Genomic DNA, 15,001 nt, shown 5'->3' on the forward strand with positions numbered 1-15,001 from the left:
CCTAGAGTGTCACTGTTTTTGGCAGCGAGAGCAGCGTGGAAGCCAAGGTGCTGGACCCAGGCGCGCTCCCTATTGCCTCCCTGTTGCATGCGCCGAGCTGCCTCCTGTGGTTGTGGGTAGTTCCCGGGGACGCTGGGGGTGTCAGTGAGTTTGTTATGGGGCTTATACACAAACAAACAAAAAGTATTTTTTCAAAAAGTCTGGCACAGATCCCTATATTTGAGTGGTTGCCCTGGTTTCCAGCAACAGTCTCTTCTTGTAATTGGTACAGCTGTTTTCAGATGCTGGGCTGGCAGTCAGACTAGGCGTCTTCCAGCCCCTGCCATTGTGTGTCATCTCAGGATAAGCAAGGCTCTGCCAGGAAGGAAGGCCAGTGTAATGTGAGCGACCTCTGGGCCTGTGGGTAGGGCTTGCTGTGCACCCCTCGTGCCCCTAGCCACCGGGATTCCTAATTTGTACCTCTCAACAGCTGAATTCCCTACTAAATTCAAGTGACCCCAGATGTCACCAAACCCCACAGAGGGATTAAGCAACAAGCTGTTTGGGGCTCTTGGTGCGTATGTGCACTAACCTCAGTGAAATCACTTTAACCTCAGAGGAGCTCTGCATCCTCTTTTGCCTTCAGTGGGGTTTCTGGCCTGAGAACTGGGAAGTCATCCTCTGGCTGCATTTGTAAAACAGGTCATTGGGTTGGTCTTTCTTTGTCTTTGGCTGCATGGACATGGGGCAAGTGGAAGTGGAGTGTTGTGCAGTGAGCTAATGGATTTGCTGCAGGAATTGAAAGACAACAAATTGGGGATACAAGCGAGTATGTCCTTTTTCTCCCTGTTGAAAAGGAATTTTTGGCTTACATTCAAATAATTGCTTTGTCTGTAGGGAAACAGGCAGAAAATCTTTGGCATGAGTGATGTGAGTTCCTGTAAAGCTACTCGTGTTCTTGCAATCTTCACTTTTCAGCAGAACCGAAATGATATGAGGCCACAGCTTGGTGGGCATGGCGCCTCGACAAATTTCTAATGTGGTGGGCTAAAGAAGGGGCACCGAGACTCTTTGCCCTGTCCATCTCATTTTAGAATATGTAGAAAAGTTGCAAAAGCTGTGACCATCCAAATACCCACACCAAGAGCCTGTAATTTTACTACGTTGGTTTAATTACATATCTCCCCATTGATTCATCCCTCTATTCATTGTTGGTCCCACTTACTGTTTTATTCATTTTAAAATAAATTGCAGACATTGAGACAGGTCACTTCTAAACATTTCAGCACCCATTTTATTTGTTAGAGTTTAATTGATGTTCATGATTTCCTTAAGGTAAGTTTTATAGACACATAGTAAAGCGCACACATCTTAAGAGTAACATTTGCATAATGTTTTGACAGATGCGTACACATGTCATGTATAACCCCAGTCTCTATCAATAAAGAGAATATTACCGTCACCCCAGAAAGTTCCTTCATTTCCATTTCCAGTCGGTGCCCGCCCCCACCCCATCAGTGGCAGCCGCTGCTCTGACTGTGTCTCACTCTAGTTTCCTTTAACCTGTTGTTGAACCTGATATACATGGAATTCTTCCAGCATTGTGTGAAGCTTCTTTCACTCAGCATGTTTTTGAGATTCACCCACGCTGAATGTTCAGTCCTTTGGTCTTTTTAATTGCTGAGTTATGTCCATGTTATGCTTACGCCACAGTTTGTTTATATAGCCCTCTGTTGATGGACACGTGACTTATTCCCAGTTTTGGGGGGTATTGTGAATGAAGCTGCTGTTAATGTTCACGTACAAGTCTTCCTAAGGATGTATGTTCTCATTTCATCTGTGTAAATGTCTAGGAATTGCTGGGTCATAGAACCTTCTAAGAAACTGCCAGACCTTTTCCCATGTGCTTATACCACTTAACATTCCCACCAGCAAAGAGTACCAGTATGAGATTCCAGATATTACAACCTTATTTTCCTAACCCCAAGTCAAGAGCATCGTTTGACTAGTATTCTTCTGGGGCCAGAAATCAGGACCAACGGAGACATTCTGGAACGTGTTTTCATAGGCGGAGGAGCTGCGAGAAACCCCCGACTCTGCCCGTATGTGGGTTTACACTTAAATCACTGCAGACGATCAGATGAATATTTTGTTTTTTAGAAATCTTCAGAAAAGGGAATTCCATAGGGGAATGTACACTTGGTTGTGGGAGAAGATCGACTGAGTGCATTCTACATACATAAAAATAACCCCCAAGCCCCACAGAATTCCACTAAACTTCTGCCAAGAAGCTCCTGGGGAGTTTCCAGCGCATAGGTCTGGTTGACGTGAACTTGATGGAGAGTCCCGTTGCATTTCACTGGCTTGGGCAGTTAGCTGTTGAAAGGGGTTGTACTTGCTTTGTGAGGAAGATCGGATTTGGCTTTTTGAAGGCTCGGAGAGCAGCTTTCCTGTTAAAGTGATTTGGCCTGTCAGTGAAAACCTGTCGTAGACAACCCCCCTGATCGTCCCTGCTGGGAAAATGGGCTGGTTCCTCTCAATTGCCCTCATTCCTCGACCCCTCTCTGTGGGCCAGCAGCTGAATCTGGGCCTGGCTGATCCAGGAAACATGAAGTGAGCCTCCCAGCCTGTGAGGAACCCCGGGGTGAAATTGTTACCTCTCTCCAAGGTGTCTCAGTGGGGCCCAAGCTTTGCGGATGGTATAGAGTCTGGAGACCTTGCCCTCTGGGGACTGTTTTCATCCATAGCCTGGTATGTGCTTGCCAGAGAGTAGGGGCACAATAAACATTGGCTGAACGATGCTCGTGACTCATGGTAGCCATCTAGGTGATGACTTCTCTGGAGGTGGACGGAGACCTCTGAGTGAGGAGACGTCAGGGCCCCCGATGGATTTTATTAGAAGTCACTTTCTTAGAGCCTGAGAAACAGCTTCAGAGGGATTGGGTGGAGGAAAACTTGGCCCACCGTAAACGTTCATTGTAGTAGCTCCATTCTTATTTTACTACAGATTTTGCTATTGTTATTAACAAAATAATAACTATAGCGGCCACTTGCCAAGTGCTTACTCTTGGCCAGGGACTGTCAGGCCCTTTACCTGCCGTACTCTCTGAATTTAATCCTCATGGGAGACCAGCACTATTATTATCTGCTCTTCAGCCTTGAGGAAACTGAAGTTTAGCGAGGTTATGTAACTTGCCCCAAGTTCACATTTTCGTGTTTCCCAGACCGGGGAGAGACTGTGGCATTCTGGTTTTGCAAATGTGTATTCTGTCTACAAGCACAGATGTCCAGATACGTGAAGCCATAGTATAACAGGACTGTAAACTAGGCAGACAGAGCAGAGTCCCAAGAAATGATAACATTGAATTGCTGTCTTTAGTCTTTTTCCATTGTGTTTTAAGCTTGCTGACTTTGGGGCAGCTGGGGCCTGTCTGGAGGCACTAATGTTGGTGACAATTTAAGATATTATTGGTTGATTACGATGGCAATTTTATTGTAGGAAATGAAAGACATTGCCAGCTGTTCGGTCTGGGTGTCTGTAGCTGAGCTGTCCAGTACAGTAGCCACTAGCTACCTGTGGCTATTTACATTTAAATGTAGATGAATGAAAAGGAAATAAAATTAAACATTTATTTCTGCAGTCTCGGTAGCCACCTTTCACGTGCTCAACATGGGGTCATTGGCTGCTGAATTTGAGCACACACATAGACTGTTTTCATCATCGCTGGAAGTTTGTTTGCACTGCTATTCTGTAGTAAGCGTTTCTCTTTTTTTCTGTCTGAGTAAGAATTGACAACACATTTGGCTAAGGCTTTTTTACTAACAGAGATAAATGTGGCCTGATTTTTCTTTTATGTTTACCTTTTAAAGGGTGTGTGTGTGTGATCTTTCCTCTCATTCACATTCTGTTTTTGACATAAATTTGAGGGTTTTTTTCCTCCTGAGCCCCCAAAAGGGGCTTTTGTTAATATCATTGCTATTTTACCAAGATGCTTTGTCTTAGAAGACCGGTCCAGCAGGCAAGCCATCGCCACTGCTTGAGCCCTGTTAATTCCTTGCTCTCCAAATAAGAATTCAGTTCAGCTTTTACATATGCATTTGTATGGCTTACTCCCTACCTGGGCTGAATTCAGGAAGAAAAATCGCTCTCAGCGGGGCCAGAACCAAAGAGCTAGAAAAATCAGGTCGCATTCTACGCGTAATGGCTACCTGCCAAGACTGAGATGGAGGAGATGCCATTTGGTACTTAACCGCCTCACTTTGGGGTGTTGCTGGTCTGGCCTGTCCCTATGGTGTCGGGAGTCCTGCACGGGGCTGCCAGCTTCTGTGTCTGGCTGCATGGGCCAGTGGGGAAGTGGCTTTCTCCTCTTCTGTGCTGTACACTATTCCAGAATCAGGCTCCGAGGCAAGCGGACGCCAGCCCTCAGGTGGGGAGCACCCGGACCAGCCACAGGTGGGAAGTCAACATCAGCTGTGTTTTGCTCAGCCTGTTTGCTGCTGACCAGCTTTTCAGCTCCCCTGTAAAATGATATTAGATGTTTCCACGCTTTTTCAACCAGGAAGCCAGCTGCACTTCACGGACAGCTTTCTTTGGCTTTTCCAACTAAACTCACTGTTTCCCATTGGCAGGCAGGCCCCTTCACTCTCAGCGTGTGCTCTTTGCGTGTGTTCTAGGGTGTGTGTGTGCGCGCGCGCATGCACGTGCGTGTGTGTTGAAACTCCCTGCACTGTATTTCACTCCGAGGAAACACTTTTTGAGGAACCACTCGAGTTTTATGGAATAGCCCCCACATTCTTCGGATTGGGAGGAATTGTTGTAATGGGCATTATCCATGAACTTGGGTGGAAAGAGATTTGGCGAATCACAGCCTCTGGGGAATGGAACTTGACCATGGCGTGGATCACCAGATTTCGGAAATATCAAGTACAAGGAATCGGACTGTTCCTTTAAACACTTTGTTAACTTAGAGACGTCTTTTTGGGATCTTTCTGGTGTTTTGAGACACTTTATAAGCACTGTTTTCAGTGTGGTGTAATTGTGGGTATAGGCAGGTTAAAAGGGATCTTCATGGTAGATAACAAGTCATGCCAGCAACAGTTAATATAACATATTTATATATATAATATAATATAATAATACATAATATAATAATATATCATTTATCATATAATATATAATGTAATGATTAACATTTATATTGCTTTTTCTATGTGTCTGAGCTCTTCTAAGCCCTGCTAACTATTACCTTATTTAGTCTTTATCCTGCTAGTAGATTCTGCAGCCGTGCCCATTTTAAAGTTGAGAAAACTGAGGTTACGTTGCTTCCTCGAGGGAGAGGCACTGGGACTTGAGCCCAGGCGATGTGGCTCCAGAGGCTTTGCGCCCACGCCCTGTGCTCTACAGTTAAGAAGGTGAACTTGAGAGTGACGGGCAAATCTTCCAAAGGCCCCTCTCCATCCTTCACCTGAGAGCATCCTTCCTACTCTGTGTGTGCCTGTGGGGTAGGGCACTGGGTGTAGCTGCTGGTGGGGGTGAAGGAGATGCCATGGCTGCATGGAGAAGTTTGCTGTCCGTGGCATTGCAGCCCGGCCCCTCCGGCTGCCCACCCACACCTCCACTGGGACGGGGTTGACACACCCAAAGCAAACTTCTGTCTGTTTCTCCCACAGCCAGCCCGTCTCAGAAGGTGGCCACCCCAGCCTTCCTGTTGCTCAGCTCACAAACCCTGGAGGAGTCTGGGATGCCCTCTTTTGTTCTAATGCCCTATTTCCAGTCCACCAATAAATCCCACTTTTTACCTTCAAAACATAGCCAGAATTTGCTGCTCACACCTCATCCTCATCTGGTCTCCCTCCCCATGACCAGCCATGGCCGGAGTGATCATGTCTTCCCCCCGCTGGAGACCCTCCAGGGGCTGCTGTCTCACTCAGGGCAAAGCCAAAATTTTTTTTAAATATGCTTGATTGATTATGACATTGCAGTTATCCCAATTTCCCTCCTTTGTCCCCTACAAAGTTTTCACCAGGCACAGCACGGCCCATACAATCTGCTTCCCACACCTCTCGCTTCACGTGCTGCCTACGGCCGCCACTTCACCAGGCAGGTCCTGGAATGTTCTGGTCGGTTTGCACTTGCCGCCACCTTGCCCGCTACAGCATCCCCCTTACTCCGTGGCTCCCTCTGGCAACTTCAGGATTTTGTTTAATGCCACCATCTGGGTGAAGCCTTCCCTGATCACCCATTAAAAAAATGCATCGCCTTCCTTCATACTTGCTATCCCTCCTCCCTGCCTTATTTTTCTGCAGTTGAACTTCATTTCTTAGTTTTGTTTATTGTCTGTTCGTTTGCTCTTGAAGGTAAGGTCCTTGAGGGCAGGGTTGTTATTATTACTTTTTTCTCTTGTTTCCCTTGGTGTCCCCGGCATTTAAGACAGGGCCTTGCATGCACTAAGTGCTCAGTAAAGGGGGGTGTGATGGTTTTCCTGTGTCAGCGTGGCCAGGCTGGGGTACCTAGTTTTTGGTCAAACATCAGTGTAGGTGTTGCTGTGGGGTATTTTTTTTTAGGTGTGATTAACATTTCAATCAGTAGACTGAGTAAAGTAAATTATCCTCTAGAATCTGGGTGGGCCTCATCCAGTCACTTGAGGGATGTGAGAAAAAACACTGAGGCCCCATGAGGATGAAGGAATTCCGCCTCTAAACTGCCTTGGGACTCAGCTCTGCAGCTTCCGCTCTTCCCAGAGTCTGTGGCCTGCTGGTCCGCCCTACAGATTTCCAGCTTGACAGTCCCCGCAGTGACACGAGCCAGTTCCTGAAAACAGTTCTGCCCCGCCTTCTCTCTGTATGGTTTCTGTATATAGACACCCCCGTGTCCCCACACACCCTGGCCTATAGGCTTTGTGTTTCTGGAAAACCCTAATACAGAGGGTCAAGATGGAAGGGAAGAGAGTGCCAGGTGGTGGGTCCAGTGGAGGTACAGGAATGGAGTGAAAGGGTGCCACGGGCTTAGTCCAGCCTGACTCCGCAGTGCAGAAAGGGGAGCAATGGGAGATGGGGCTGGGAAGGAGGGAGGTTGCGGTGAGGTTCAGGACTCCAGGCTGGCAGCAGATGTGACTTATGCTCTTTGAGCCGCTTGCGTAATGCAGACTGGTTAATCTGGCAGAAGCTGGTAGTAGGAGTCAGATGGATGGGGGCCCAGGGGCAGCTGGATGTGAGGAAGGCCTCTGACAGTCCTGAAATGGCGGGCTGGCCCGAGAAGGAAGTGGCGGAATTGAAAATGTCCACTAGCCCTTGGCACCTGGCCAGGTGAGTGTAAGGACAGGACGATGGCAGGAGCTGGCCGATCCCCTGCATTTTGAGCCTGGATATCATGAGGGCAGCGGTATGACCCACAGAAACAAGAAACACGGGGAGGAACAGGTCGGTTGGGCAAAACGTCGAGTTCTCCTTGGGGCAGGCGTGTTCATCTGGAAGTGCTGGGAAAGTTCCAGGTGAATGTGTTGAAACAGGCGCTTGTGTGTGTCCACCTAGACTTGGAGGGAAGATGAGCTGGGGGAGAGACTGGCGTTCTCGCCTACAGCAGGAGAGTGAGGCCGGTGAGGAAGGCTCCGAGAGCCCTGGGGGAGCTGGGGCGGCCATGCCACTTCTCTGAGCACACGCAGCAGCACCATGTATTGGAGGTTCCCAGACTCTGTACAAAGGCACCCCAAGGTGCTACAGGACACTCGCGGTGGGGGCAGGGACAGGGGCAGGGGATATTTTGCATTTCCGAAGGAAAGACAGTGGTACTTGATGTGTCGGACCCCACACTCACTACTAGCTTGAGGTAGTTCACAGTCCCAACATGAGACAGCAGCACGTTCCTGTGGAGGACATCATGTCTCTGCAAAGCTGGATTTTGGGGGGTTGCTAAGACAGCCAAGGTGGACCAGGCAATGGTGATTCCAAGGTTCAAGAAGTGGTTCAGTGCCCAGCGGAGGCATGCATCCCATGAGGGCATCGTCATGGTAACTTAAGAATGAGGGGGGAAAGTTTCTTTCAACTTCTGGGCTCTTTTTTTTTTTTTTTCCAAAAGGCTACTAAGTTGTTTGGACATAATTATTAAGTTGTTTGGATGTGACTGCTTCATAAGTAGAACTGTAGATATTGTTTTTTTGTCTAGGGAGTGCTGTGAAAAATGTGCTGAGACACTATGGGCGCCTTTTATAGGTCTAGTGCCACCAGAGAGTCTTGGAACCTTTGTCTGCTCTTGTTCTGGTTGTGATACAAGGACTGGAAGAAAGAGTCAGAGCCGGTACTGGAGGGTAGGGGAGCAAGAAAGGTCAGAAGGGCTGCTCTGAAAGGTCGTATTTCTTGTGAAATGAAGTTGTGAAGCAAATAATGGAAAATGTAAGCATTTGTGAGATCCAGGTAGCAGACACGTAGATGTCTTGTTTTTATCTGTATCCATATGCTGTCAGTGGCTTATAATGAAAATAATATTAAGAGAGCGACAGAAAGAGGGCTGGAGAGAGAAATGTAGGGGTGCACCTGTGTTTGGGAGGCAGCAGGGAGTCTGGGAAGGGAGCGTCTCAGCTACAGAGAGTCGGGAGTTGGGAAGGTGGGGAACCAAGAGGATCAGCAGGGCCACGTTCCTCTGGGCTGTGGTTCTCAGCCCTGGTTAAGAGGCTTACAAAAGATCCTGGGCCCCACTGAAGCCTGGGTGCTAGGAATTGGAGATGCTTAGGAATGGGGAAAAGACTGGCTTTGCTCCTAGGGAGTTGGCTCTCCACTCTGGCTGCCAGTTAGAATCACATAGAGGGCTTTAAGAAATACTGATGTGTAGTGTCCACCCCCAAATGCCTGGGCACCAGGACAATAAAACAGCTCTCCAGATGATTCCCGTAGTGCAACCAAGATTGAGAACCATTGTCACGGCCCAGAATTTCTCAAACGTGCCTGGGATTCTGACTTTTCTGAAGCACTTCTTGAAAAGTAGATTCTGACTCACAGGCCTGGGTGGGGCCTGAGTTCTGCATTTCTTGCAGGCTCCCAGGGATGGCAGTGCCACCCATCTGAGCACCACATTTTGAGTGGCAGGTTTTTAGTTGAGCGGGGTTGTGACACAGACTAGGAGGATGCAGAAAGGTTGTCTGCAGAAGAAATCCGCTGGGATGTGGGTGTGGGATGGGGGTGGGGTGGTAAGCAAGTGTTTTCTTTTGATAATGTAAATACCCTTTGTATTCCTTATCTTTTTCTGTGCAACAAATTACTCCCAAACTTGGCAGCCGAAAACAATAATAAACATGTTTTATCTCAGAGGGTTTCTGTGAGTTGGAAATCCAGAAGCAGCTTAGCTGGGTGGGTTCTAACTCAGGGTCTCTCATGAGGTTGTGGTTGAGATGTCGGCTGGGCCCTGACCAGGTAGCTCAGTTGGTTAGAGCGCAGACCTCATATGCCAACGCTGCAGGTTTGGCCCCAGTTAGGGCATGTATGAGAATCAACCAATGAATGCATAAATAAGTGGAACAGCAAATCAGCGTTTTCTCTCTCTCCCCCTTCCTCTCTCTCAAATCAATAAATAAAAATTAAAAAAATATATCAGTGGGCTGAAGGCTACTCTGGAGCTGAAGGATCTGCTTCCAGGTGGGTGCTGAGTTAGTACTGACTGTTGGCTGAGGCTTCAGTTCCCTGCCCTGGGGACTTCTCCATAGCGTTAACAGGGCTGCTCTCTGAGCAATCCGAGAGAATGCCAAGTAGACCCCACGTGTCTCCTGTAGCCTAGCCTTGGCCATCACCCTCTTCCTTTCTGCAATATCCCAATGGCTATACAGATGTAAGCCCTATTCAGTGCGGCGGGAATCTCTCATCAGTACCAGGAGGATTACTGAGGGCCGAGCTGTAATACCCTCTTCCTGTTTTCAACTAGGAAAATAATGCATGCACAACAGAAACCTTGAAAAATAGAGGAAACCATAAAAAGAACGTCATCCACAGTCTCGTGAACCAGAGGGAAGTTCTGTGAGCACTGTGGCCTGTGTCCTGCCAGTTAAAAAAAGAATGTGGATTTTTATATGGTTATACACGTAGACGTTTAAAAGTGGCCTCACACAACCATACGGTTTCAGAGAGATAGTTCTTTTATTTGACATCAAATCAGGAGCACTTTCAATAAATTTTAGTTATCCTTGGGTTTCTGTCTGAAATTTTGCTTGACACCATCTGATCAGTTGACTGAGTTGTGAAGTTTTCACTTACGTTTCTGGGTTGAGAGTGACAACCCTATTCTGTAAAATATTACCCGTCTGGATCATCAGTTCTTACTTTGGGTGACTGGATGATGTACTAAACGCACTCCCGTCTTCAAAGACAGGATTCGAGTGTAGAAATAAAAAAATGAGTTCGCCAGCTCATCCAGCATCGTTGCCCATAATTGCCCTGTCTCTGCTTGCTTGTCATGAGCTGTTGGCAATTGTTAAAATTAGTTTTACAGTTTGCCTCAGATTAGTGGCAAGTGTGCTAAATGAGGGCTCACTCTTAATGAAACTAATTTGTATTTGAAAATATAACTACATTTATTGCCCCCATTATTTAAATGTGTGCACGCTCGTTGATAAGAAAAAAATGAATCTTTAAACTCAGGTTTTTTTAAAACCTCGCTGAAAAATCATCTTTTAAGGAGGCAATCTTTTTTGAAGTGTTTGGTTTTTTTTTTTCAGTGTTTTATAGGCATCTTGGGAAGCATTTCAGAAACAAATTAGAAATCCTTTTAAAATTAAAAAAAATAAATTTCAACATTTAAAACGACACAGGACATTGTGCCCCGTTGCCGATCAGCTTTCTCTGAGGCCAGTCTGTGGCGGTGTGCTCTCTGTTTCTGTCACAGTAGTTCTCTCTGAATGCCCTGCACTCCGCCCAGATTTCCCGAGCAGCCAGCCTCGCTGCTCTGGGTGCATCTATCTGCTCGTTGCCTTTCTCCTCCTTCCACTTTGCATCTCCTTGAGGGCAGGGCCTGACCTCCCCCTTTTTGTATTTCCTAATTGAGCCCCTGACTCAAAGCAGACCTCACCAAATGCACGTTGAATGAATGACTGCATGAATTTGGAACATAAGTTCCCTCTCTCATAGAGCTGAAAATTTTTGCATGAAGCTGGTCTGCTACGTACCAAAGACATACCCCATTCTAGGTTTAATGCAAAAAGAACTGATTTTCCAGAATGTCACCATCTGAGGGGTCTTTGCTTCATGGCCATTTGCAACGTCTAATGTGCATCCTCTCATTGCGGTTGGGTCTCAGGACTTCCTGGTGATGACTTTATTTTCTTCCCTAGTCAGCATCCAGTTCCTAATTACTTTCAGCCAATTTCTGCCAGATGACTCTAAGTATATATTTTTTTAAGATTTATATATTTTATTAATGAAAGATTAACTTAAGTAATACAATTAAATTAATTAAATCAAGCATTAAATAAAATTTTAATTAATTAAGATTTTATTTATTAGGGAGAAAAAGAGGGAGAGAAACGTCAATGTACAATAGATACATTGATAGGTTGCCCCTCACACGCCCCCCAACCTGGGACCTGGCCTGCAACCCAGGCGTGTGCCCTGACCCAGAATTGATCTGGTGACCTTTCGGCTCACAGGCTGGCACTCAGTCCACTGAGTCACACCAGCCAGGGCCTAAGTATATTTGGCTCTTTTCCTACTGTCTTACCACAGGAATGGGAAAAGACCTCCTCTGTGTCCTCTGCCTTTTAAGACCTCATGGATGGTTTTTCTTGGTACCTTGATGCTACCAAGGTACCATGCCATACACATGGCTCCAGGGATGTCCCCTGGGAAGGCAAAGAGATAAAAAGAAGGAAATCATTTGACAAATGATTGTCAAATAATCAAAGCTTATCCAACAGTCAACTCACACATAAAACATATAACCTGACTCACAGTAGGTGTCGATGTGAAGTGACTATAGGAATTTGGAGGGGCAGAGCGGTAGGGGTTGGACGGGCCATGGAAAAGCACTGGGAACATTCCGTCACGCACAGGTGACTTTAGCATGTGTCCTTTACATAATAGACGACAACAACGAAAGGAGAAGTGACTGCGAGTGGCACTTCTGCTCACGTTTTCACTCACTGAGCTGACGCCGCAGAGCGAACCAGAGGCGGAGGGGCCAGTCTGTTGGTCCCCAAGAGGGTCTCATCCTCCACCATGCCTCTGGCGGGGTCAGCATCTGGCCACCCTGAGTGTGTAAAGGGACTTGTTCTTCATTGACAGGACCCTGCACGTACAATACCGCCCAGCAATCCCACTCCTAGGTGTCACCCTACAGAAAAAACTTAACGCCTCATAAAAACCTCTCCATGGAGGTTTATAGCCATTCTATTCATCCACGCAAACTGGAAACAACCTAGATATCCTCCCAAGGGTGAAGAGCTAAAACAGGGCCCCTCTCTGCAGGCCAGCCTCCCTGGGCACTTGACCAAGGAGGTGGCTGGCCGGGGTCATTTTGAGCAAACTTGGGGTGTGAGTTACAGATTGCATAATGAACCACCCTAAAACCCAGAGGCTTAAAACAGCAATACTGGTGTATTTTGCTCAGGAATCTTCTGTGTTGGCAGGTCTTGAAGGAAACAGCATGTCTCTGCTCCCAAAGTGGCTCCCTAAGTGGCTCCCTGGCCAGGCAGCTGGCAAGTTGGTGCTGGCTCTCGGTTCCTCTCCACATGGGCCTCTCCTTGGGGCTGCTTGGGCTTCCTCATGGCAGGGTGGCTGGGTTTCAAGAGTAGACGTCCCAAGATGCAGGCAGTGGGTGCTCCCAGTTCCCGGATCCAGAAACCGGTTCTGTCGCTCCGCCGTGCTCTGATGGTCCAGCAGTCATGGAGCCCAGGCTCCGAGGGGGTGATGTAGACCCCACCTGGGTAACAGCAGTGTCAGAGGGCTTGGGGACCACATTTAAAAACCATCCTGTTTATCATTTACCTTCTGCCTGACTAGCTAGAGGCTTTGACCCCTGAGGAAGATGTGCCCGAATGTTGTCGACAGGAGGGAGTGAGTGCAGCCACACCAGAAATCATCTTGCCTGTGTTGGGCAAGCCTGTTCCCCTCTCCCTTCCCACCTCTCAAAGGCCCAGACCCAGCTTTTGCCCCAAGCATCTTAGGAGATTCTCATGTGAGCATGATTTGGAAACCTCCTATAGTGAACAGTAAAGTTTATGAAACTCGACAATAATGTAAGGCACTATGATACAGTGTCCTATTTTCTCTCTTTTTGTAAGCTACATTTCTGTGACTTGTTTCAGCACAGTAGTGACTGAATATAGTGACTATATTCTTGGACTGATGTAAAAGTCTTTTCTGTTTCGACGGGGGTGGGTGTTGGGTAGAAGAATGAAAGAAGGAACTAAAAGGAACACAGGAGGGTCTTGGACACAAAAGAGTGAGAGGTGCTAATTCACACTCAGGTTTTGGTGGCCAGCAACTTCTTTGCATGTCTCCTTTTCCAGAGAGATCAGTGCTGTAAGAGCAGTTGCTTAACCAGGGTTGCACACACTCCAAAGAAATGAGTCTCTAACGTTTGAGATCCCACAGATTCACTGATATCACAGTTTTGTTACTGTTTGGTACTGTTTATCTTATCTCTGACTGATGGCATAAATGATTTGCCTAGGACTGCATCATATCCTTGAAACAAGCACAGTGCCCTTTGGAGGGAACTTGGCAGAGACCTCAAGTTTGGGACAGTTTGATTGAAACCTTAACTCAAAGTTTCAAATTGGGAGAGTCTTCCTAATGTTCCTTGGCACCCCTCCGCCTCCACCTGCCCCAGCCTTGCCTGAATCTTTCTTACTCATGTGGGTAACCCTCTCCTCCTTTTTTTCTGCTGTCAGGGAACCAGTCCGAAATAGAAGAAATTACTGTTAATCAGACTAAAGTGTTAGTGGCTACCTGGAGCTTAGTTTGTTGCCCTTTGTATGGAGGTTTTTGTAGTTTCCAAAGAGATGCTGTGATAGAGTGAGTCTGGTTTCAAAGCAATGAATCTCTAATGCTAGGACTTCCCTAACAGGATAACAAGAATGGGAGGATTTTTGAGGAAGAGGCTTCTTCTTGGAGATTCTCAAACACTCCATCCTTCTCAGGAAGTGAGTGACTTGGTGAGCCTCTGGGTTATTTTCAGTTCTGTTCTGGTGGTAACAGTGCTCATTTCACCAGGGCTACCTGGTCCCCAGTACTTAGGAACCTCCCCTCTCCATTTTCATTCTGCTTTGTCCAAGCAGATGCCAGCCGGCTTGCTTTCTAGCAGTTAAGTATGCAGCCTCTGTACAAATCAGCCATTAAATTTGCAGAAGTAGAGTATTTTACAAGTAATCAGTTCATGCAGATTGCACATAAATCATGTCTGCTCCGGCCCTTTGGACGCTAATGTTCCCTTATTAAGGCATAAGTAAGCCTTCCTGTTCTCATCCATCCTTCTAGACTTTTACTTACTGAAAAGTAGAGCCTGCTTGTCGCTTCGCCACCCTCTCCCCCCCCCTTTTCTGAGGTTCATTTTGTTTTTTCTGGACTTTGCCAAATTGCCTTAGGAAGCTGGGTACCTTGTGAATGGATGGAGCAAAAGGAAATTCTTATCTCCAAAAGGAAGCGGTTACCACGTTTCTGTTTGTGATATTCTTGGCCGGTGAAAATTTTTGTGAAATATGTTCTGATGGCAGCACCAGCACCCCGGGGAGGGGGAAGCGTCGGTCATGCGTGGCGGTGCACAACAGGAAAATACCTCCTCCCCACACCCCGAAGTCTGGGGAGGGGGAGGGAGAGGGGGTGACAAGTCGTTTTGTGAAAGTCATTCTGCCCGAATAAATAAACGAAGACCCTTCGTTTCCGCCCCCTGGAAGACGGAAAGCTCAGCCACCCTAGTATGCACGTTATTTTAACATTTCCCCATTTTCTTTTCAAACTGTGGCTATGCATCTTCACTCGAATACACACATAGATTTCTGCTTCCAGTTTCTCTAGCCCTGCTATTAGTGTTCAGCCAGTTTTTATG

General features: G+C 47.0%; 1 protein-coding gene across 1 annotated transcript in view; it reads left to right on the forward strand.

The window, feature by feature from the left end:
• The window catches only part of RFTN1 (raftlin, lipid raft linker 1), a 186,468-nt gene that overhangs the window by 1,134 nt on the left and 170,333 nt on the right, over positions 1-15,001 (forward strand). The gene's annotated exons all lie outside the window — the stretch shown is intronic.

This window comes from Phyllostomus hastatus, unplaced genomic scaffold, assembly GCF_019186645.2.
Source record: "Phyllostomus hastatus isolate PE091 unplaced genomic scaffold, TTU_PhHast_1.1 phas_scaffold_129, whole genome shotgun sequence".
NCBI lineage: Eukaryota > Metazoa > Chordata > Mammalia > Chiroptera > Phyllostomidae > Phyllostomus > Phyllostomus hastatus.